This window comes from Neofelis nebulosa, chromosome 5, assembly GCF_028018385.1.
Source record: "Neofelis nebulosa isolate mNeoNeb1 chromosome 5, mNeoNeb1.pri, whole genome shotgun sequence".
NCBI classification, from domain to species: domain Eukaryota; kingdom Metazoa; phylum Chordata; class Mammalia; order Carnivora; family Felidae; genus Neofelis; species Neofelis nebulosa.
This window is the reverse complement of record NC_080786.1, coordinates 88,588,429-88,612,268: the sequence shown is the minus strand read 5'-3', so window position 1 is coordinate 88,612,268 and position 23,840 is coordinate 88,588,429. Positions and strand designations below refer to the sequence as shown.

Genomic DNA, 23,840 nt, shown 5'->3' with positions numbered 1-23,840 from the left:
AATAAATGATCAGTTAAATTCAAATGTACTACTGAAATTTAAATGCACTTTCACTTACTAAGGTTATCACTTAGAGAGAAACCTGTACTTAAATGAACAGCTCCAAAAAAAAAAGACCTTGTAAACAGCAAAGTAAAAAAAACACAAAAACATAATTCATACTTGCTAATCCTATCTTCCCTGGTACAAGATATTATCAGTCTAGAATACATAAAACAAAGTACCAAGAATCTGATTTTTACTTTTCAAAATCTTTAAATAGCAAGCTTGAAATCTACAGGACGATTTTAAATAAATCACCAAATAACTATTCTCTTCTAATATTGTATTTAGCACATTTCTTAGAAAATAAACTATCCTACAACTAAATGAAACTTAAGCCTTACAGGGCTAACTAAAATTTGCCTATTCTGGCCATTTCTTTGGAGGTTCTTACCAAATCATTATATTCTTCTAGTCTATTTACTGTTTTCTTAAAGAATGTGGAAAGCCCCTAACTTGAAAGGGAATTTTGATACCCAAAACTAACCTTTATTGCAAGTCATCATTGTTGCTACAGCTACAATATACCCTTGACCCAGGCAAGCTCACTGCTAGGAATATACACAATCCTATAAGGTAATTCATCAAAATTAACCAAAGATACATGTACAAGGATGTTTGCTGCACCCCTTTAGTGGAAAAAGACTGGAAACTAAGCATTCACTGATATAAGATTTCTTAAATTATGATTCAACCCTACAATGGAAGTTAATTTCACCTTGCATATAGTACAAGAAAAAGGACAAAACTACACTAAGAAAAATGGTAAGGAGGGGCCCCAGGGTGGCTCAGGAGGTTGAGCATCTGACTCTTAGTTTCAGCTCAGGTCATGATCCCACGGTCCTGTACTGACAGGATCCCAAGCTTTGTGATGACAGTGTGGAGTCCACTTGGGATTCTCTCTCTCTGTCCCTCTCCCCTACTCGTGCTGTCTCTCTCTTTAAAAAAAAAGGGGGGGGTGCGCCTGGATGGCTCAGTCAGTTAAGCGACTGACTTCAGCTCAGGTCATGATCTCGTGGTTTGAGAGTTCAAGCCCCGCATCGGGCTCCGTGCTGACAGCTCAGAGCCTGGAGCCTGCTTCAGATTCTGTGTCTCCTCTCTCTGCCCTTCCCACGCTCATGCTCTGTCTCTCAATAATAAATAAATGTTAAAAAAAAATTTTTTTTTAATGATAAGGAAAGTACATTTTTTACTGTCCCTGAAGCTCTCTTACATGCACTTATCATCTTTAACTTTCCCCCTTCTAACTCCTGCATGGTCTCAGTCAAAGCTCTCTTGTGCTTCACTGCACATTCAACAACCCAAATACAACAGAAGGTCCCATGCTCAAAAGGTCTCTTCTCTAACTTCTGTATTTCCAGGGAGGATCGGCCAAGTATAAAGAAAGGAAACTGATATAATCAATCCATGTTAAAATGTGAATAGTTATAAATGTCTCTTCCCGCTAAACCATCAAAAAGCCAACTGCTTTTTGACCCAAATATCTACACAATTAATGGAAATTCAGCTGTTAGGGATATTACACAGCTAAGAGGAAGAAAGAAATGATGCTTCCTTTAAATCATGTAATCATGTTGCTTACATAAAAGAGTGCTCTAGAAGAAAAAAAGAAACAATTATTCTGTGTTCCCAGGAGCCTCTGTCCAACTGGGGAAAAAAAGAAGGGCTAGGTAGAGTAACAATAAGCAACCAGCCACCCTGAGTCCCTTGTGATGACACATTATTTTGTAAGGGATGGTGGGCAGCTGACAAAGGGTATAAAACACCAGAGCTATTAAGAGCCAAAACAAGACGGACAATGATGTTCTAGGGCTAATTCAGCTAAAGGTGAAATGGCCACCCAAAACAGATCATTAAAAACTAGAACAGAGCAAAAGAGAGGAAAAAAGGAAGGAGCCAGCCCACCTCAGGCCAATTTCTCCTAAATCTTCCTTTAGCAGATTACTTCAAACTGTATTCTTTTCCCCTTTCCAAGTTTTATTCTTCCCTCATCTCCATCTCTCTGTCAAAAAAGTTGACAGGTACAGCAAAAGGGATATTTAGGGGATCACAATACAGTTTCCTGCTCCATTCAATTATCCCTCTCCCACACACTCCTCGCCATCCTTTCCTATTGAAAAATGTTTGGTTCAGCTGTACAAAAGTAATCCAAATTGTGGCCAATTAGGTAACCCCTAGTCATTGAAGCCTAATGGCAATGCTCTAGTCAAAGAGAACATAAATTATTAGCCATCACTTTCTCCTATCTTCCACAAGAGACAGCTGACTCTCCTTGTCATCACCTTCTAATTTAATGCTTCTAATCAACTGTGTGCAACCAATTAGAAAGCTTTATAGATTCATAAGATGAAATAAGAGTAAATAAGCTTTGAGTCAGGGTTTTCAATAAGGAATTAAACACATGGACTTTTAATACAAGCATTTGCGATAATTACTTCTAGGCTGAGGGGACTGTCTGGGCTTGCTTTCACAAGACAAAGTTAACAGAAGCATAACATATGGACAAGCTGGCCATTACTACTCATTTTTAATCAAGTATGCAAATGCCTACTGTTTTTTTATGCATTAATAAGGAAAATATCTTTCCAAATTTATTAATAGGTTTGGGTCTATATGATAAAGTTCAGAGATTATCATAACTTGCAGAGGAAGGACAACTAATATGTTTAGGATCTACTAGATGTAAGACACTGTGCTGGGCACATTTACATATATTAAATCACCTAACATTTATACTAAGGAACACTCAAGACACTAACAGTATATCCCCATCTAACAGATAAAGACACTGGGGTTTACTCTAAGGCACACAGCTGGAGATAAACTGGGATTTCAAAACAGGCTTAGCTGGTTTAGTGCGCTTTTTGCCACACCATACTAACCTCCCAACTTGAAAGGCTCTGAAATTGGGAGAAGCCAACTGAGGAAACTTGGATTGCTGTAGCAACCCAAGCAGTGGTGATAGTGTGGCCTCTAAGGTGAGTGAGAAGAGGAGGTCACTGAGTTCAATCAGCTTCAAGATCAAATGGTTAGACAAAGCCAGAGACAAAGAAACCCATGACCAATATGGAATTAAATAATTTCCACTGGCCATTCTTAAGAAGTTTCCTATTCTCTCTCATCCTTCACAAGCATAGTTTTATCTAAACAAAAACTGATTCACCTCTAATTTAAAAACAAAGTTTACTTCTCTTCTAGGCATATTCTACATTCAGAAACCCCTTCAGAAATATCTTTGTACAACTACAATTTTGCATCTATAAAGCTGAGCTTATAAACTACGCCCCATGACAATTTTTAAGTTGCTACTTAGTTCAAAACATTCTAAGAGGAACAAATGGGTCTTTCTGACTAGTGCTAGCAATGGTAAAAGACACAAAATAAGAGAGATTATAGGCTAAAATCCATCATTTTATACAATATAACAAAAAAAACCTTTGACCATTTTCTAACCACAGAAAAATAATCTATAAATATTTAAGTCAAAGTTAACGGGCATTTCTATATACTGCACCCCCCTCAAATAAAGCAGAATCTAAGCATATTCTGCATTCCAAATACTCATCACCAAAGTCTTCTAAAACAATGTAACAAAAAAATAGTGATATTTGAATGTTAAAACAAAATTTTCAGCAACTCATACTGTTTAAGAAACAGCTATAATTTATCTTAAAAAGGAGAGGGGGAGAGAAAAGTTTTAAAAAAAGTCCAAGCAAAACAGAACCCTACCTTCTGCTGGATCTACTTGTTTCATCCATCACACCTCATGCCAATATCAACAATTCAAATATTAATGTTAAAAATACTTATTCTGTTAGGAAACTATGAGTTTTCTACAGGCTTGTATAAGAAAAGGAATATCAAAAATACTTGTTAAAACAAACTTCCCTCTACACTACGAACATTAAACACCTACGTTATTTTTAGTATGTACTACATAGCAACCAAAACTCGTTTCAGAACAAAAAAGTATTAACTATTAAAACCGACATTTTTTAAACATTAGATAAATACTCTCACTTTAATAATACAAACACTATTTGTGAAGCACAGAACTAAGGATGCATTTTCACCTTCAATGCCAAGAACATCTATAATGTCTTATACTATTCCATCATAAACTAAAGTCAACCAGGCGACTATACTATAACAAGTATATAAATTTATCACAACTAAAGGGTACCAAGGCTAAAAGGTTGACATAAAACATGGTGGAAAACTGATAACTAGTTTCCAACCCTTTAATAACATCTATAATAGAATATATAATATTTGATACTTGTTTCAAAACACAGTATTTACAACAGGACAAAAATCATAAAATACAATGTACGATGAAGTATTTTTCATCTAAAAATAACTAACTGAAGTATATAATATCTTTGAGAAAAAGTTTTTCTGATCTTATCTAAACATTTAGAATAACACACTCTTTAGAATTAGAAGGAACTAGCTAGAGATCATTTAGCTTTATTTGTATCTAAAGAGATCCTCCTATCCAAGGCCTCCACCGCCTTGTGTTAGTCTAAAATATTAGATAAATCATTTCAACCTAATGATAGTGAAACAAGATGAGGAATTATCTCAAGTCAATTTTAACTTTTAATACCTTATTCCATTTTATGATATCAAGACTAGCAGTGTTTATTCATAAAAAATTTGAGAACTAGTCACAGAACTTGAACTGTCTCAGAATGTCCAGGCCAAGAGTTAATGTCTTGGATAATAAAAATTGTATTTTAATGTTAATCCAAACTAGACAAATGGAAAGTAAATCTGACACAAACCCTAACTGACAATAAACTCCCTCTCCCTGAATCTGTTCTTTTCTTCTTTCCTAATAAGTGAGACAAACTCATTTCCCAGCCTCCCTTACAGCTGACTGTAGTCACGTGACAGTGTTATAGCCATTGGAATATAAGGAGAAATGACATACATAACTCCTCTTAAGGGAAGAAAAATATCCTTTCTTCTTCCTATTGACATGCATAACGGTAACCATCTTGGACAACAAGAGAGAAGCCACATACTAAGAATAGCAAAGGACGACAAAGACGCCCAGGTCATGATGACTCAGGAACCTCTACAAAATCTCAAGATTGTTTTCATAGAGCAGTGCCTGGGGTGGCTTAGTCGGTTAAGCATCCAACTTTGGCTTAGGTCATGATCTCGTGCTTCATGAGTTCGAGCCCCGCACTGGGCTCTGGGCTGACAGCTCGGAGCCTGGAGCCTGCTTTGGCTTCTGTGTCTCCCTTTTTCTCTGCCCCTCCCCCACTCTCACTCTCACTCTCAAAAATAAATAATTAGAAAATAAATATACTTCTATCTTTAAAGTCTGTCACAGTGGTCACGTCTATATTTTAACTAATATCTCTAATATAAATGATTAATGAATTATCTACATGACTGCTTCCTTATATTAGTATAGGCATGCATGTACAAATGTACAATTAATTACTGGGATGTTTTTTCACATTTCAAAAATTATATGCCAAACACCATTAAATTTCATCAATTGGTCTCATTTTACCATGTATGAACACAGAGTTTCCATGGAAATTCTGAAAAATTTAACATGGATATGTATGTGTTAATGATAGGCAGGTAAAAAATACACTCTAAGAAAAGGGTTAAAGGAGAAAACATCTTCGCATCTAAATTTCATTTACTATTACATAAAGAGCTACACATATTTTTGTGTTAAACAAAACTTAAAATCAAAAATGATATCATTACTTATCAATTTTCTCTTAATACTGTTTTCTCAAGAAAAAATTAAAATCCCAGGTTTCTACCAGATATAAACACCAAAACATAAACTACAATACAAAAACTAACATGAAATTCTATCACCCAAAATGGTTTCATGTTTGAAAAAATTAACTTATTCATGATTATAAAACACAAGTGTTGACATTACCTGAGACTAAGATAAAAATGAAGACTTCAAGGAAGGGAATGCTGTAGAGTTGAAAAAGATATCATGGTTGAGTTTCTACCTTTCGTAAGCTTCAAATACCCTCCACACCACCTTAATCACTTATGCCATCCAAGTCCTACAAAAAAAAAAAAAAAAAAAATTACTTAGGAAGGGGAAAAAATACTGTATAAATACAATCTGGAGAAAGTGGTATGAATAATGAAGTGATCATTCTTTGTAAATACGAAAACTATGCCTGAATGACCAGAACAATGACTTGCTTTTAAGTCTGAAACCAGGAGAATAAAATAGTGGTAAATAGTAACTGTAAAATAACCTTGGCCTTATAAAGAACAATTTGCTTAAATCTGAATCTACAACTTCAGAGATAAGGGATGTTGAAGGAAATTCAGAGGGTTATAGACCTAAAAAGTTAGAAAAGAGAACGCAAAGAAACCACTTAAAAGATTAAGCAAAGATTAAGAAACCACTTAATAGCACTATTTACTGCTTTGTAAAGTCTATTAAGTGAAGAGGGAAGAAAATACAATACCAGGCTTGATAAATAAGAAAACAGAACTAGTCATGTACAGAATAAATATTTATTCACAACAGAAACAATTATAGTTGTAAAATGCTATAAAATATTTAGATACAGAAACATAATCAGCCAGGTCATCTTTGACAGAAAAAGGTGACAATAAGATGAGAATAATTAATCATAGGAAGACGGTGTACCATATCCAAAAAATACAAATAAAAATGAAGAACATAAGCTGTACACAATAAATCTGCCTGACAGTACTTCTGGGCAGTGTAAAGACTGAAGAGTTTATGGAATTCCCTACCATAGGTCTTTAAAAATATTAGATTCCTATCCATCAATAATAGTTTACATACAGTCCACAGGAGACGAGGTGATATATGAAACATAATATGATTGTATATCAATTTTTACAGTGGTGTAAAAGCAAGAAAAATGGTCTTCCTCATCTAGAACAAAGTAGTATTTCCATCTTTCAACTTCCAAAAAATATAATACTAATTTACTTTTTAAAAATATTTCAGTGCTGTATCCGTATTTTTTCAGAAGTTTACTTGTTTATTAACTAATCTCTACACCCAACGTGGGACTCAAATTCATGATCCCAAGATCAAGAGTCGCGTGCTCTTACAAATGAGCCATCCAGGCACACCTGTATCCATATTTTAGTTTAAATTCTGAGCACCTGGGTGGCTCAGTCAGTTAAGAATCCAACTCTTCATTTCGGCTCGGGTCATGATCCCAGGGCCTTGGGCTCGAGCACCATCCGTGCTGAGCATGAAGCCTGCCTAGGATTCTCTCTCTCTCCCTCTGCCCCTTCTCCTGTGCTCACACACTTTCTCAAAGATAAAATTAAAAGTTTAAATTCTGATGGGGATATTCATCCCTTAGTAACCTTCCATCTCAGAAATTTCCTTAATATTCATGCATGTCTATTTTTCCAGATAAACTTTTGTCCAAAATAAAATTTATTTTCTTTCAATAGGATTGTATAATATATAAACGGTAGTGAAATGACAGTAACAATAACCTAGGCAGGGGGAAGAGAGAGTCACAATACGGAGTTGCTTCAATATATTATCTACAATGCCCAGTTTTCAACAATAAATTATAAGATTACTAAAGAAATGGAAAGCATGACATTTATATTAACAAACACTACAGTATCTGAGTATCTCCAGACGTTGGTTTAAGCAAACAAATGTTTCAAAACATCTATTATACATATGTTAAAAGATTCCATGCTTTAAACTTCTTTAATTATGAAAATAATCAACAAATAACAGATTCTCAATAAATGTACAGAAATTATGTAAAAGAACCACACAGGAAACTCTGAAGTCGAAGAGTACAGTAATTAAAACAAATATTTCCTAGAAGTGCTCAACAGCAGATTCAAGATGGCAGAAAAAAATTAATGACCTTGAAGACATCTACTGAAATTATCCAATGTGAAGAACAGAGAGAAAAGAAGTTGAAGAAGATTAAACAGAACCTCAGAGACCAATTTATCAACACTTTTGGAGAGGAAAGAACAGAGCGAAACATTTTTAATAAAATATCTAACAAAACTTCCCAGATTTTACTTTAGTAAAAAGAAATAAAATCTATAGGTCTTAGGAATTCAATGAATCTCAGGTAGAATACAAAAAGACCCACACCTAGACACATCACAGTGAAACTGCTGAAAGCAAACACAAAGTGAAAAATAATGCAACCATAACAAGAAAAATCACTCAGCACTGTGCAGGGAATTCAACATGATTAACACCTTTCAATCATAAACAACAGAGGTCAGAAAACAGTGGAATGACATATTCAAAGTGCTGAAAGAAAAAAGGTGTCAACCAAGATGGCAGCAGAATTATCCAATAATGAAGGCAAAATAAAGTGTCTCAGACAAAGAAAGGATGAGAGAATTTTTTACTAGCAAACCTGCCTAACAAGAAATTTTAAAGGAAGTCCATCAAGCTGAAAGGAAAAGACAAAAGATTCAGATACAGAGGAAAAACAGAAGAGCATCAAAAATGGAAAATATGTAGGTTAATCTAAAGGACTCTATAAATATATTTTCTCATTTCTTCTCTCAGCATCTTTTAATGACATAAGAATATATGAAGCAATGATTATAATATCATATTGCTGGTTTTATAGCATACATAAATGTGAAATATATACAATAACAGTGGCACAATAGAGGAAGGAAAAAAATGGGAGCTATACTGGAGTAAAGTTTCCATATTTTACTGACAATGAGTTAAAGTTAATATTAAGCAGACTGTTAAAATGCATAATGTAAACCCTAAAGCAACCACAAAGAATATATCTTTATATTTATATTTAATAAAGAAAAAAAAAATCAATGGAGTAATTATATGATACACTAAAAAATACTTGACATAAAAAGAGGCACTAAAGGAGGCACAGAGGAACAAAAATAAGAGACATACATAAAACAAGTGGCAAAATGACAAATGTAAACCCAGCCATGTCCATAATTAAATGTGAATGGTCTAAACAGCCCAATGCGAAGGCCAGAGGGTGTCAGATTGGACCAAAAATGCCTGCAAGATTTAACTATATTCTGTCAACAAGAGACACACTTTACATTCAAGACTGAAAGTTAAAAGATGAGTGGGAAAGGATATTCTATGGAAACAGTAACTGTAAAGAAGTGGATAGTTCTATTAATAACATAAATATATTAGTATTTGCCTTAAGACAAATATTACTGATGACAAAGAAAAGTATTTCATGATGATAAAATATCAATAAATCAGGAAGATATTGTTAACAATTATAAATGTATATGCACCTAAAAAGAGCCCCAAAATAATGAAGCAATAACATTATTGAAAAAACAGAAAATTCAACAATAGTTGGAGATTTCAATTCTCCATTCTATATAATTGATAGAATAACTAGACAGAAAATTAGCAAAGATACAGAAAACCTGACTCATACTAACAACAAACTAGACTTAACTGGCTTATACAAAAAACCTCCATAAACAACAGAATACATGTTGTTTTCAAGCACACAAGGAACATTCTCCAGGTCAGACCAAAAAGTAGGCTACATAACAAGTCTCATAAATTTAAAAGGACGGAACTCATACAAAATACGTTCTTCAATCATAACAGAATTAAATATCCACTAAATTAGAAACTGGAAAATCCATATGTGTTCAGGAATTAAACTTCACACTTCTAAATAATTTAGGAGTCAAAAAAGAAATTAAAAGAACAATTAGAGAATATTTTTAACTGAATGAAAACAAAAACATCAAAATTTATGAGATGCAGCTAAAGTACTTAGAAGGAAATTTATAAATTTAACTAAACCCTAAAGTAAGCAAAGGGAGTAATAAAGAGAGCAGAAATTAACGAAATTCAAAACAGAAAAAAACCTGATTCTTTAAGATCAACAAAACTGACAAACTTTTAGGCAGACTAAGAACAAAGAGAAAACACAATTACCAAAAACAGGAATGAAAGAGGGGATGGTAATACTGACCTCACAAAAATTAAGTTATAAGACGGAAATACAAGGTTATATGTAAATAATACCTCAAAAAAATTTTTAAGAATTATAAAGGAAGGAATATTATAAGCAAATTTATGCCAACACATTATACAACTTTGTAACATGAACAAATTCCTAAAATGACACATATTATCAAAACTGACTAAAGAGGAAATAGAAAAATCTGAATGTAACAATTAAACAAACTGAATTAGTATTTCAAAATTTCCCACAAAGAGGAATGCCTGGGTGGCTCAGTCGGTTAAAATCTGACTTCGGCTCAGGTCACAATCTCACGGTTGGTGAGTTCGAGCCCTGCGTCGTGCTCTGTGCTGGCAGCTCAGAGCCTGGAGCCTGCTTCGGATTCTGTGCCTCCCTCTTTATCTGCTCCTCCCTTGTTCACGCTCTTTCTCTCAAAAATAAACATACATTTAAAAAAAATTTTTTTTAATTAAATTTCCCACAAAGAAAAGAACAGGCCAAAATGGCTTCACTGATGAATTCCACCAAATATTTAAGGAAGAAATACTAATCCTTCACAAATTCCTTCACAAAACAGGAAAACGGTACATTCTGAAACTCAATCTGTGAAGCCAGTTAACTTGATACCAAAGTCAAAGAAAATTACATGAAAACTACTCAGTGATGCCTGTAACTATAAAATTAGATTAAAAAAAAATTCTTACAAAATACTAGCAAACTGAATCTAGCAACATATAAAAAGGCCTACACGCCATGACCAAGTAGGATGTACCCCATGAATGCAAAGGTAGTTTAACATCTGAAAATCAAGTAAGATGATACACTATATTAAGAGAATACAGGAAAAACCCATATGGGAGCCTCAATAGAAAAAAAGCACCCAACAAAATTCAACACCTATTCATGATAAAAACTCTCAACAAACTAAGACTAGAAAGAGAACTAATAAATGAGTTCAGCAAAGTCACCATTAACGAGTTAAACAAGATCATAAAATATTAAATCAATAAATAAAATCAATTTTATTTTTAGAGTGATATCATAACATTCTATCAAAAATTTGAAAAAATTTAAAAAAAAAAAAAAAAAAAAAAAAAAAGGGGCGCCTGGGTGGCGCAGTCGGTTAAGCGTCCGACTTCAGCCAGGTCACGATCTTGCGGTCCGTGAGTTCGAGCCCCGCGTCAGGCTCTGGGCTGATGGCTCGGAGCCTGGAGCCTGTTTCCGATTCTGTGTCTTCCTCTCTCTCTGCCCCTCCCCCGTTCATGCTCTGTCTCTCTCTGTCCCAAAAATAAATAAAAAACGTTGAAAAAAAAAAAAAAAAATTTGAATTGATGGGGCGCCATTGAGCCTTCCAGCTCAGGTCCTGATCTCACTGAACACTTAGTGAGTTTGAGCCCCGCATCAGACTCCCTGCTGTCAGCACAGAGCCCACCCACTTCATATCTTCTGTCCCCCTTTCTCTCTGCCCCTCCCCCACCACCTGTTGGTGTGGACGTGCACATGTTCTCTTTCGACAGAAAGAAAGAAAGAAGGACAGAAAGACAGATGAAAGAGAGAAAGAAAGAAAGAAAGAAAGAAAGAAAGAAAGAAAGAAAGAAAAGAAAAGAAAAGAAAAGAAAAGAAAAGAAAAGAAAAGAAAAGAAAAGAAAAGAAAAGAAAAGAAAAGAAAAGAAAAGAAAAGAAAAAAGAAAAGAAGTTTGAATTGATTCAGGGGCACCAGGGTCTGTTAAGCTCCAACTTCAACTCAGGTCATGATCTCACAGTTTGTGGGTTTGAGCCCTGCATTGGGCTCTATGCTGACAGCTGAAAGCCTGGAGCCTGCTTTGGATCTTTCTTTCTCTCTCTCTCTCTCTCTCTCTCTCTCTCTCTCTCTCTCTCTCTGCTCCTCGCCCACTCACGCTCTATCTCTTTCTCCTTCAAATATAAACATTAAAAATATTTTTTTAATTTGAATTGGTTCAAATTTTCTTTCTTATCCCTCAGTAGAGTTTCAAAATTTTCTTCAGACTGCTCCCATTTTATCTTTTTAGTTATTATGAATGTATACCATTTCTTACATGATTAGTCCTAATGCCTCTTATATTTGTATAAAAAATTATTTGTGTATATTACTTTTATAAGCAGTTCCTTTACTGAATTCTCTTAATACTATCAATACACAGACAAGCAGATGAACTGAACAGAAATGATTTCAGAAACATGTTCTCCAAAAACATGGAAATTCAGTATATGAGAAATGTGGCATTTCAAAATGTAAAAAAGAAATGCATCATTCAATAATTGGAATGGGGACAACTAGTTAGCCTGCTGGAAAAAAAGGAAAGCTAAATCTCTACATCTACTGTTTATTATAAGCCAAATATATTCAACATTAAATGAAGATTTTAAGCGAAGTAAACCATAAAAAAAATTAACAGAAAACCCGTATAACTTTTTCAAGTACCATAATTCACTGAATCTAAAACTACCAATCTTAAGATACATGACTATTTTATGTGCTAACTAGGAAAGAAAATAATAATAATGTCAAATTATGACAAACCAGCAATTCATGTCATTTCGGAGATGTGACAACACAGAGGAAAAAGTGAGCCCTGCAGTCAACGACGGAGACCTTTTAAACTTTATACAGAAACCCCCCATGCCCAGCCATAAAGGAAACGACTAAATTCAATCATAAAATATGAAAACTTCCATAAGGTAAAATCAAAATCAGAAGATCAGAAGAAGAAAAATTCAGTGAAAATAATTTGCCTAATGAATGACTAGGGACTCAGCACAGAACCAAAGAGATCACTGAAAATATACATACAGCCAATAATGGAAAAATGCTGAAGCTCACTCATAATGAAATTTTGGAAAGCAATACTAAACAACAAAATACTAACAAATTATTAAAAAGTTTGACACTAGCTAGCGTGGTCATTGAGCTAGAGATTCCCATTTTCCTAGACTTACTGATACTGGAATAATCCTTTTAGGCAATTCATCCACCTAATTATTAAATGTACATGCTCTCTGGCCCAACAATTTTTCCCTTAGGGATTTATACTGCATGTACTTTTTAAAATATATGCAAAGACATGTCCAAGAATATCTACCATATTACCATTTATTATAGCAAAAGCACCTGAAAACCTAAAGAGCCATTAATAAGTAAGCAGTTAATAAAATTATGGTATACCCAAATACTGGAATACTACACATAATGAAAAGAGAAGAAATGATATGCAAAAATGCAGAAATTAACAACAAAAAAGATATATTGCTAAACAATATGTATGGTGTGACCTCAATTGTGTAAAGAATATGTAAATACAGGTATACATATAAATACCATATATATAGAAAATGTCTGAAAGAATACACACATACATATACACACATACTACAGACATAATACACACATTAACTGTGAAAAGGAACAAGGAAAACCTTTTTTTTTTTAACCTTATAACATTCTCTAATGCCTAAGTGTGTCTCATCTTATAATAAACCTGGGTAAGGAAATGTTGAAGGAGTGAGAAATGTTGAAGGAGTGAGAAATGTTGAACTTGACAATTACCAGAAAACTTGGAAAAAGAAGGAAATCTTAAAATACAGCCACTAATATTGTCACATACTCATTTTTAAAGAATTCTCAAAACTAAATTTATGAGAATCTTCAGAATTTTTATAATCATTAACAACTGACATGCGAATATGTGCCACTGACAGATATGTAAATACCCTGAAAACTGTTAAATATTTAATTTTCTTTCACTTGTTTGAAGGATAAAGCAAAGGCCTAACATATGTACCAACATAAGCCAACAAGAAAGGAGAGGATCATCTGTCTTCCTAAAATAAGGGAACTGGGCCTAAAAAAGAAACATGCAAGTAATCTAGTTAAGTGAGAAAAGATAATGATCTACATCCTATAAAACTAATACCATTAACTCTTTTCAATGTACAGACATTCGTTATTTATATATAGAAATACCATGCCATATATGTGTGTGTGTGTATTTTATATATATATAAATATATATATATATATATATATATATATATATATATATGTCATGCTTATATGTAAGTGGGTATAAAAGGAAAAACGATCATCCAGTAAATACAGCGTGCTATCCAATAGTTGTGATTAGTGCTGTTCATAATACAAGCACATGGGCATCTATCACAGGTAAAAATAAAGACTGAGTAAAACAGTGTTAGATTACCTCTATATAGTATGTCAGGCAAATGCCCATCCCACCAGATCACTTGGCTGAATTTCCAAGTTCCCGATTCCTCCCCTCTATCCTATAAAAGTACAAAAATACAGGTTATCCCCCAAAAGAACCAGAATTAGACATATTCTTAAAGTCGGATAAAATAATTATACCTAGATATGCTAAATCTAACAACATTCTTTCCAAGCCAGATACTGGATTAATAGATATGGTTGGATTAAATAGAATTAGTAGCAACTAATACTTAATGACCCATCAGTGATAAATGATATTCCAAGGAAATGACCAGAACCTAATTGGACTTTTTCAAGCTTAATTTCTAGTTGAGGATTAAGATCTCTTTAAAATCAGAGCAATAACCCAAAATTATCTTAAACAACTATGAAATAAAAAAAGTAAACACAAAATGTGCTTCATTAAAGCACATTAATGTTGATACCCTCCATTATTCAAAGAGTACTACTTCCTGACGAAACCCCAAAATAACATTTCCCTCAGCTCAAAAGTCTAGCTACATTAATATAGCTTTGAAAAAAAAACATTAAGTATTTAAAATTTTCAAGGTGGGGCATCTGGGCAGCTCAGTCAGGTAAGCATCTGACTCTTGATTTCTGCTCAGGTCATGATCTCACAGTTCATGAGTTAAGCCTGCATCTGCCTCTGCACTGACTGAGGAACCTGCTTGGGATTCTCTCTCTCCCTCACCACCACCCCCCCCATCTTTCTCTGCCCCTCCCCCACTCGTGCACACGCTGTCTCTCTCAAAAAACCATTTAAAAATTTTTTTCAGGGGCGCCTGGGTGACTCAGTTGGCTGAGCGTCCATCTTCACCTCAGGTCACAATCTCATGTTTAGTGAGTTCGAGCCCCATGTCGGACTCTGCTGACAGTTCAGAGCCTGGAGCCTGCTTCACATTCTGTGTCTCCCTCTCTCTCTGCCCCTCCCCCGCTCATGCTCCCTCTGTGTGTGTGTGTGTGTCTCTCTCTCTCTCCCTCCCTCTCTCTCTGTCAAAAATAAACATTAAGGGGCGCCTGGGTAGCTTGGTCGGTTAAGCGTCCGACTTCGGCTCAGGTCACGATCTCACGGTCCGTGAGTTCGAGCCCCGCGTAGGGCTCTGTGCTGACAGCTCAGAGCCTGGAGCCTGTTTCAGATTCTGTCTCCCTCTCTCTCTGCTCCTCCCCGTTCATGCTCTGTCTCTCTGTCTCAAAAATAAATAAACGTTAAAAAAAAATTTTTTTTAATAAACATTAAAAAATTTTTTTTTTAATTTTTTTTTTCAAGGCAAAGGTATTTAATAATACCAATATGGTCCATACATATTTTTTAAGTGTTATGCTATAATCAACCTTTTAACAGAGACTAACACAGAAAGTTAATATCCTATGTTGGTACTGCATTAATACTGGACACATATAATTTCCTTTATGCAACTGGGGTATTTTTTGCTGGCATATGAAAGGGAGGTAATAAAGACAATGAAGACTGAAAGCTGAAACTTTATTAGAAACAAAGAATAGGCCAAATTTAATTTTTTATTCAGAAATAACAAAGCATTTATATAACAGCCCTAACACACATTTTTCAGGGCTCAGCAAATCAATAAAAGCTATAAACGTAAAAGCAAAACAATTAAACTTTAAATCGAGGAAATAACCAATATATTAATCCAAAATTATGTTTATATAATTTTATCGAGGGATCACAAACACTACAGCCTTTCTGATAATGCAGCATTTTCTATTCCTCAGCCAGTCAGTAGCTTTGTTGCTAAAATAATTACCAATCAAGAAATCTATTTAAAATTTTTTTCTACTAAGCTCTTAATTGCCTGCTTCAAAGCTTTGTTTCCAAGCACTCAGAAGAGCATATATGCCATCATTCTCAATTATGTAAAACAATTTTTGAATACATACTTGCCATAAAACTATACTACTGTGGTGGACATTATTAAAAACAGGTAAAGTAAAGCAAAACTGTATTTGCACTACACTGCTATCTATGGTCTTCACTGTGTTCAACTTTTAGAATTTTTTAATTTAATGTTTATTATTTATTTTTGAGAGGGAGAGAGAGTGCAAGCAGGGGAGGGACAGAGAGAGAGAGAGGGAGACAGAATCCAAAGCAGGCTCCAGGCTCTGAGCTGTCAGCACAGAGCCTGACATGGGGCTAGAACTATCAAACTGTGAGATCATGACCTGAGCTGAAGTCAGACATTTAACCAATGGAGCCACCCAGGTGTCCTCAACTTTTAGAATTTCTAAAGCTATAGAACAGTGTAAACTTGAACAGAAAAAGCAGAGCAAAGTCTACATACAAGAAATAAAAATGTCTTCTAATTATATATTTTAGTATTACATTATGAGTCTTTTTGAAAGTTGACTGGGTATATTTACCCTGCAATCAAGACAGCATTTCATATGCCATCACGGAATATGGTAAAATAAAATCTACAGACTGGACAAATGTTTTCGAAATGTTAATATTCTGTTGAAAACATTTTCACAAAAAGCCTACTCATCTTCTTGCATCACTTTTGATTCAAAGCCCTAAATTGAGGGTATAATACATCAAAGAACATAACTAGACATGTTAAAAGAGAAACAAAAAATAAAATAGTAAAGCAAAAAGGAAACATGCTCCCCACACACACACACACATACACACCCACATGCACAAAATATTATTACCTCAAGGTCTAAACCTGTAACAGAAATTTTGGAATATATTTCCCATTACAGTGTTTCCTCTACCATGGAAACACACAGTTTTCCCTAACTCACTTGCCACACAGTCTCTGTCTCTGGAACTCTAATTCATTTAGCATCATCTACCAATTGCACTTCTCCTTCCAAGTCTCTATTCTTCCTTTAAATCTCCCACTCCTCTCTGCCAACAATAAGGAAAGAACCTACCAAGCTGGAAACTGAAGACCCTGCAAATACAAAAAGAGAGGTACAAAGCTCCTGAACCACCCAAAGGTCAATTATAATCTTCCTCTTTCAACATGCTTCACTCCCTCACTTCAGGGGTTATAGTGAATATTCCTTCTTGGCAATTCCTAGGATTTAAGATTTTGCTAGCTAAATATTCCCTAATTATATCACTTGTGCAGATATAAACAGTGAAATTAAGACTAAAACTGTTTTAAGGTAGCATTATATTTATGCTGTCAATAAAAATATTTTTAACCAATGATAGATGTTAATATAACAGATCCATACTATACTGTGAATATGGACTTTTAATTTCACATGGTATAAACTCTCACACTTAGTTAATAATTAAGGCAATTTTCTACCAATACCAATTTTAATAACTATGGCACATTAAGAAAATAAATGAAGTATTTTTCAGGGACCATTAGCTACTGTCCTCCCATTATTTAGTTTTGAAAGACTGGCAATATTCCAATATACATACCAGCAGGTGGGCTGATTCATTAATTAAGCCAACATTTTTGTCATTAATTTGAGTCAATGTTCTGAACACCTGATATGCATGTACAACATGCTATCTAAGATTCCTAAGACATGCATAAAATACCATGGTCTCTGCCCATAGGAGTTCAAAAGGTAGCAAAGATGCTAAGTACACATACAACAAATAATATTAATAATAGTAACATTATGTAGTAAGGGCTATAATTAAAGTTTAAGCAATTTATTATAGAAAAAAATCAAAGCAGAGAGCACTCACTTCTTCCTCTGCTACCTTTTCAAATGAAAAATAATTAACCTTTTAATGTTCACTTTACCTTTAAAGATGCAATGAGTATATACTTTAGACTTTGCTTAGTAGTGTTCCTAGGACTTTGCAGGTATTAACTCTCATAATCCAAACAACAAACTTATGAGAGTGGTGTTATTAACTACTCACATTTTACAAGAGAGAAAAACTGAAGGGTTAAATAACTTACCAAAGGTTACAAAACTAGTAAGTGGCAGAACCAAAGTCCTTATAATGGTCTGCAAGGCCCTCCACAATCCACCACCACCACCTTTCAGACCTCATCTTCTATACTTTCCCCCTTGCTCCACTTGAGTTCAGTAACCAGACTTTCTTACCTCCCTGTATCTTCTGGCATGCCATTGCCTTAGGCCTATTGTACTGGCTATTCTAGGCCTGGTATACTTTCCCCCAGAGATACTTATAACTAAATCCTTTACCTACTTTCAGTCTTTGCTCAATCATCATCTTGTTAATGAGGCTTTTTCCTGCTATGTGATTTAAAACTGTCCCCACATGCACTCACACCCAATCCCCCTTTTATCTGTTATACATTTTTCCATAATAGTTACCACCTCTTAACATGCTAGGTAATCTACTTGCTTATGATGTTTACCGTTTTCTGCCCCTAACTATACAACATAAGCTCCACAAGGGCAGGAATTTCGTTTTGTTCACTGATCTTAAGAGCCTAAAACAATGTATTGCACCTAGTAGATACTTGGTATTTTTTAAATGATTATAAATAAAGTTGAACTCCAATACAGAAATCAAGCTCCAGAAGCTTAACCACACACACGACACTATCTCTCAATTACAGAATCACAGATAACAAAATTGAAGCATCTAGAAAAGTCACATTAACCTAATGCAGCAGAGAACCTCATATCAAAACCAGCCTAGTGGGGATTTGGCAACATTACCCTTCAGCTTGGGAATTTCCCTAAAAAGGCTTGTTGGTTTTAACAATAAATTAGCTTACTGAGGAGTCTACTATATACATACTATATACATTGTATATATAGTATATATATATATATACTATATACATTGTATATATAGTATATATACAATGTATATAGACATTGTATCAAATAGAAAATAATTCTGAGCAATGTAAAGAATAGTTTAATCCCAGCTAATTTCCAGTCTTTGTTTTAAAAGATTGTTAATAATGAATTTCAGAAGTACTCTGTTAGAAAAGCTACAAAACGGCATGCACATTAAAACAGACAGGAAGAAACTTCTTCAGTTCCTTCAAATTTTTCACACCCTCCTAGAGAAACCTAAGCAACTTCATTAAGTATTTTCAAAGTATCTTTATGTTGTTGGCCCAGAGTACATTCAGTCTACCAAATTATGTTTCAGCTGTCATCTTTGTCTAGAAAAGTAAGATTGCAAAAGATGAGGTTTTATGAATTAATGATCGAAACTCAGATAAGAAACTCCCACAAAAACTGTCAAGAATATAGAGTTCTAAGACAATAAAAAAAATTTTTTTAAAGTGGGGCGCCTGGGTGGCTCAGTCAGTTATGCCTCCAACTTCGGCTCAGGTCATGATCTCATGGTTTGTGAGCTCAAGCCCCTATGTCAGGCTCTGTGCTGACAGCTGAGAGCCTGGAACCTGCTTCGGATTCTGTATCTCCCTCTCTCTCTGCCCCTTTCCTGCTTGCACCCTGTCTGTCTCTCTCAAAAATAAAAAATAAATTTTTTTTTAAATTTTTTAAAATAAAAATAAATAAATAAATAAATGAAAGAGGGGTGGGTACCTGGGTGGTTCAGTTAGGTAAGTGTCCAACTATTGATTTCGGCTCAGGTCAGTGGAATCTAGCCCCAAGACGGGGCTCCACGCTGAGCATGAGTTGAGGATGCTTGGGATTCTCTCCCCTCTCTCAGCCCCTCCTGCGTGTGTGTGTGTGTGTGTGTGTGTGTGCGCGCGCGCATGCGTGTGCATGTACAGGCACATGGACATAGTCTCTCTCTCTCAAAATAAACTCTTAAAAAAATTAAAAAAGAATATAACCAAAACTTAGCTGTTTTATAAGTATTTCATTATATCATGTACCTTAATGTTACTTCCAAATATAACCATTGTAGAAAAGCCATTCATTGATAAAAATCATAGTTCTTGGTTAATTAAGATTATCTCTTTTAAAGCGTCATTTTAAACAGAGGGAAGCAAACCATAAAGACACTTGAATACAGAGAACAAACAGGGTTGCTAGAGGGATTCTGGGTGGGGGAATGGGTTAAATGGATGATGGGCATTAGGGAGGGCACTTGCTTGGGACTTGGGATGAGCACTTGGTGTTGTAGGTAAGTGAAAGATCACTAAATTCTTTCTACTCCTGAAATCATTATTACACTATATGTTAACTTGGATTTAAATTTAAAATATAAAACAAAGTCATTTTTAGTTTCACTGAAATGTGTATGCTTACAAAATTTTAACTACTGATGCTTCTATGCACTGCCAAATAAAAAGGCTACCTCTTGCCCTTTAAATGTAATCAAGAAAAGCACAAAGCAATGAAAAGAATAATAGCACATATGGTATAAGAATCTGAAACAAAAAATGCTTTAGCATCTTTTAAAGTCCTTTAGCATATTTTAACTACATCACACTTTAAGGTTAATTAGTCAAGTTCTGGTTTTACATTAGTTCTAACTTTTGTGATTTATATGAAAAGACATACATAGACATGCATAGACATACATGTTCTTTAATTTACACCAGCTGCTTTGAAAATTAAAAGGTATTAGAACTCTATCTGAATGATGGTCATCCAACAGTGTATTTTTCATGACCTGATCTATCGCAAGCAGGAATGACAGACAGCCCAACAAATTCAAACCAACCACCCCAGAAATTACCCTGACCAGGTCTCTCTTCTTTTTCTTTTTAAATTTTTTTAATGTTTATTTATTTTTGAGAGAGACAGACAGACAGGGTAAATGACACAGAATCCAAAGCAGGCTCCAGACTCTGAACTGTCAGCACAGACCACGACATGGGGCTCGAACTCACGAACCTTGAGATCATGAGCTGAGCCAAAGTCAGATGCTTTAACTGACTGAGCCACCCAGGGGTCTCCTGCCCAGGTCTTTCTACAACCATTTTCCATTTCCACTCTCAACAAAAGTCAGGCCAAAATCTTATAAACTTTGCAATTAATGTAGTTAATCCACTTAGTTGAGAATGAAAATCCTACAAAGTGGTAATCAAATTCTTAAAAGAAAACAGCCCAAAGTGAGTAAAATAAGCCCATGAACTGAAAACTTTCACCTGTCCTGGACCTTTTCAAATCACCTAGCCAGTAAACATTTGTCAAACAAGAAACTTGTCTACCACAAGCATTTTTATAAACTCCTTAGACTAAACTAACTTTTAAATCTAAATTACATGTTGAGGGGAGACACCGTCCCAAAACTGTGGCACACTATCAAGCAACTATGTAATCTTCCCCCAATTTTACTAACAGAAATTCACTATTAAGGGGCGCCTGGGTGGCGCAGTCGGTTAAGCGTCCGACTTCAGCCAGGTCACGATCTCGCGGTCCGTGAGTTCGAGCCCCGCGTCAGGCTCTGGGCTGATGGCTCGGAGCCTGGAGCCCGTTTCTGATTCTGTGTCTCCCTCTCTCTCTGCCCCTCCCCTGTTCATGCTCTGTCTCTCTCTGTCCCAAAAATAAATAAAAAACGTTGAAAAAAAAAAAAAAAAGAAATTCACTATTAAGATTAGTAAGCCACTCTGAAATCACTGTTGCACCATGTAACTTGAATGTAAATTTTAAAAAAGTAAAAAAAAAAAAAGATTAGTAAGCCACTAAACTCAAGGAAAAGCTGCTTTACTTTTACTTGTACATAAATTTTTACTGAATACACGTTAATTTGTAAATATTTTATACTATCATGATCAAGATGACTCAGGCAATATAAGCATACTCTAATAAAGTATTGCATGGTATACAAAGTGCTTTCACTTGTCCCATTTCACCTGACCTCCTACAATTACTTAAGCAGGTTTTAATATCTCTGAAATTCATCAGGTTAAGTACCCAAGTTTACACAACACATAAGTGTCAAAGACTTCAACCAGATCCTCTGCCTCCTAATAAATGTCTACTCTAACATAGCACCACCACAGGAAAGGTCTTCCCAAAATTAAAATATACTTAATGTTACTCTTAATGTCCTGGCAATCAAAAAAATTTTTGAAGTATATTACCAATGAACATAAAATTTAAATTAAAATGCTATCTACAGGGGCACCTGGGTGGCTCAGTCCGTTAAGGGTGCTGACAGCTCAGAGCCTGGAACCTGCTTCAGATGGTGTCTCCCTCTGTCTCTGCCCCTCCCCCGCTTGCCCTCTGTCTCTTTCAAAAGTGAACATTTAAAAAAATAAAAATAAATAAAATGCTACCTACAATAGTTACCACGTAAATAAACAGAAAATTAAATTCATCTGCTTTTTGTAACATAAAAATTATCCCACTCTAATAACTAAAGAAACCCTAAAAAATTTTAATACCCAATTAAAAATTAAAGTTTAGGGACACTGGGTGGCTCAGTTGATTGAGCATCTGACTTCAGCTCAGGTCATGACCACGTGGTTGGTGGGTTCGAGCTCCACATCAGGCTCACTGTTGTCAGGCAGAGCCCACTTTGGATCCTCTGTCACCCTTCTCTCTACCCCTCCCCCTGGTTTGCACTCTCTCTCAAAAGTAAACATTAAAAAAAATTTAACATTTATTTACATTTGATTTTTTTAAAGTGTCAAAGTGAACAAAAACATCTTATTAAAATATTATTACAAATCATAGACAGAACTGGAATTATTACTTCTCATATGAAATATAACTTAAAACGCTCACTTAATAACTTATAAATGGTCCACTAAAGTCAGTTCATCTTTTGACAATTTTCATCTTATTCGATACCAGAGTCAATCATTCTTCTCTCCTCTGTCTAGAATGCATGCATGGAATTACACTAAGCACTAGACACAATGTAGAGGTGTGCCCACAAATAAAACAAATGGTTTTTAATCTGATTAGGAAATTGAGATTTGCCATCAGAGTCGCTCAGAGAATACCTCAAAAAGAGGCTGCAAAGAACTCCAGTGATTTCTCCCAATAAATGCAGTAAATATATTAAGTTTGAACAATTCATGAAACATGTCTGTGAGATTGCTTTTCTAAATAGGAGAAGTTGATGTAGCAAGTTAACTCGTCATTTAGAAACACAAGCTTCTACTAACATAGAATGGACATTTTCTTATTTGGCTCAATTTATCCTCAATTAGAAAACCAGGAAATGTAAAAGCAGGACATTTTATCTGCCCATTTCAATCTATGAATTAGAAACAGATTACATTGGCTGCATAACACAAGATTTTCAGTATTGTTTTGAAAAATATTTGTTAATATTAAAATACTATAATGTATCACTGGAATTACTAAACATCTTAAGTGTAAATAATTAAACACATCCTTGAAGAAAGCACTCAGAATTTATAACCTCATTTTTAATTAACTACATAACAAGATTCTGTTCATGTGACAGATGCCTAGTCCTGCCACCCTCTTGAACTGGTTATGACTGACTTCCCCAAAACTTAGGTGTCTGATATTCTGATTTGTAACTGAAGCAAACATTTATATAGTGCTTAAAACCTCACAAAGCACATATCCGTATGCTATTATTTTCAAAGCTGATATAACCTACTGTCTGGAGATCATGATGGTTGACAAAAATTAAGGAACTTGAATTTCCAGTCTAGGTAAGATGGCACAGAGCTGTGTTCCCCTGCCCCTCCTCATTAAGCACAATTATAAACCATGGAAATAACACAAGAGACAACCAGAGGTAAACT

At 34.8% G+C, this 23,840-nt stretch overlaps 1 protein-coding gene across 6 annotated transcripts in view; it reads right to left on the bottom strand.

Moving 5' to 3' along the window:
• ZNF148 (zinc finger protein 148) overlaps window positions 1-23,840 on the bottom strand; it is a 122,062-nt gene that overhangs the window by 70,567 nt on the left and 27,655 nt on the right. For 3 of the 6 annotated variants that reach the window (XM_058731079.1, XM_058731082.1, XM_058731081.1), the window contains exons 2-3: window positions 14,231-14,312; window positions 5,963-6,098 (exon numbers count right to left, since the gene is read on the bottom strand). The exons of 1 other annotated variant lie outside the window; for it this stretch is intronic. The gene's annotated coding sequence lies outside the window, so the exon portion shown is untranslated. The remainder of the gene's footprint in view (window positions 1-5,962; window positions 6,099-14,230; window positions 14,313-23,840) is intronic. 2 more of the 6 variants (XM_058731080.1, XM_058731084.1) reach the window with 1 other exon arrangement.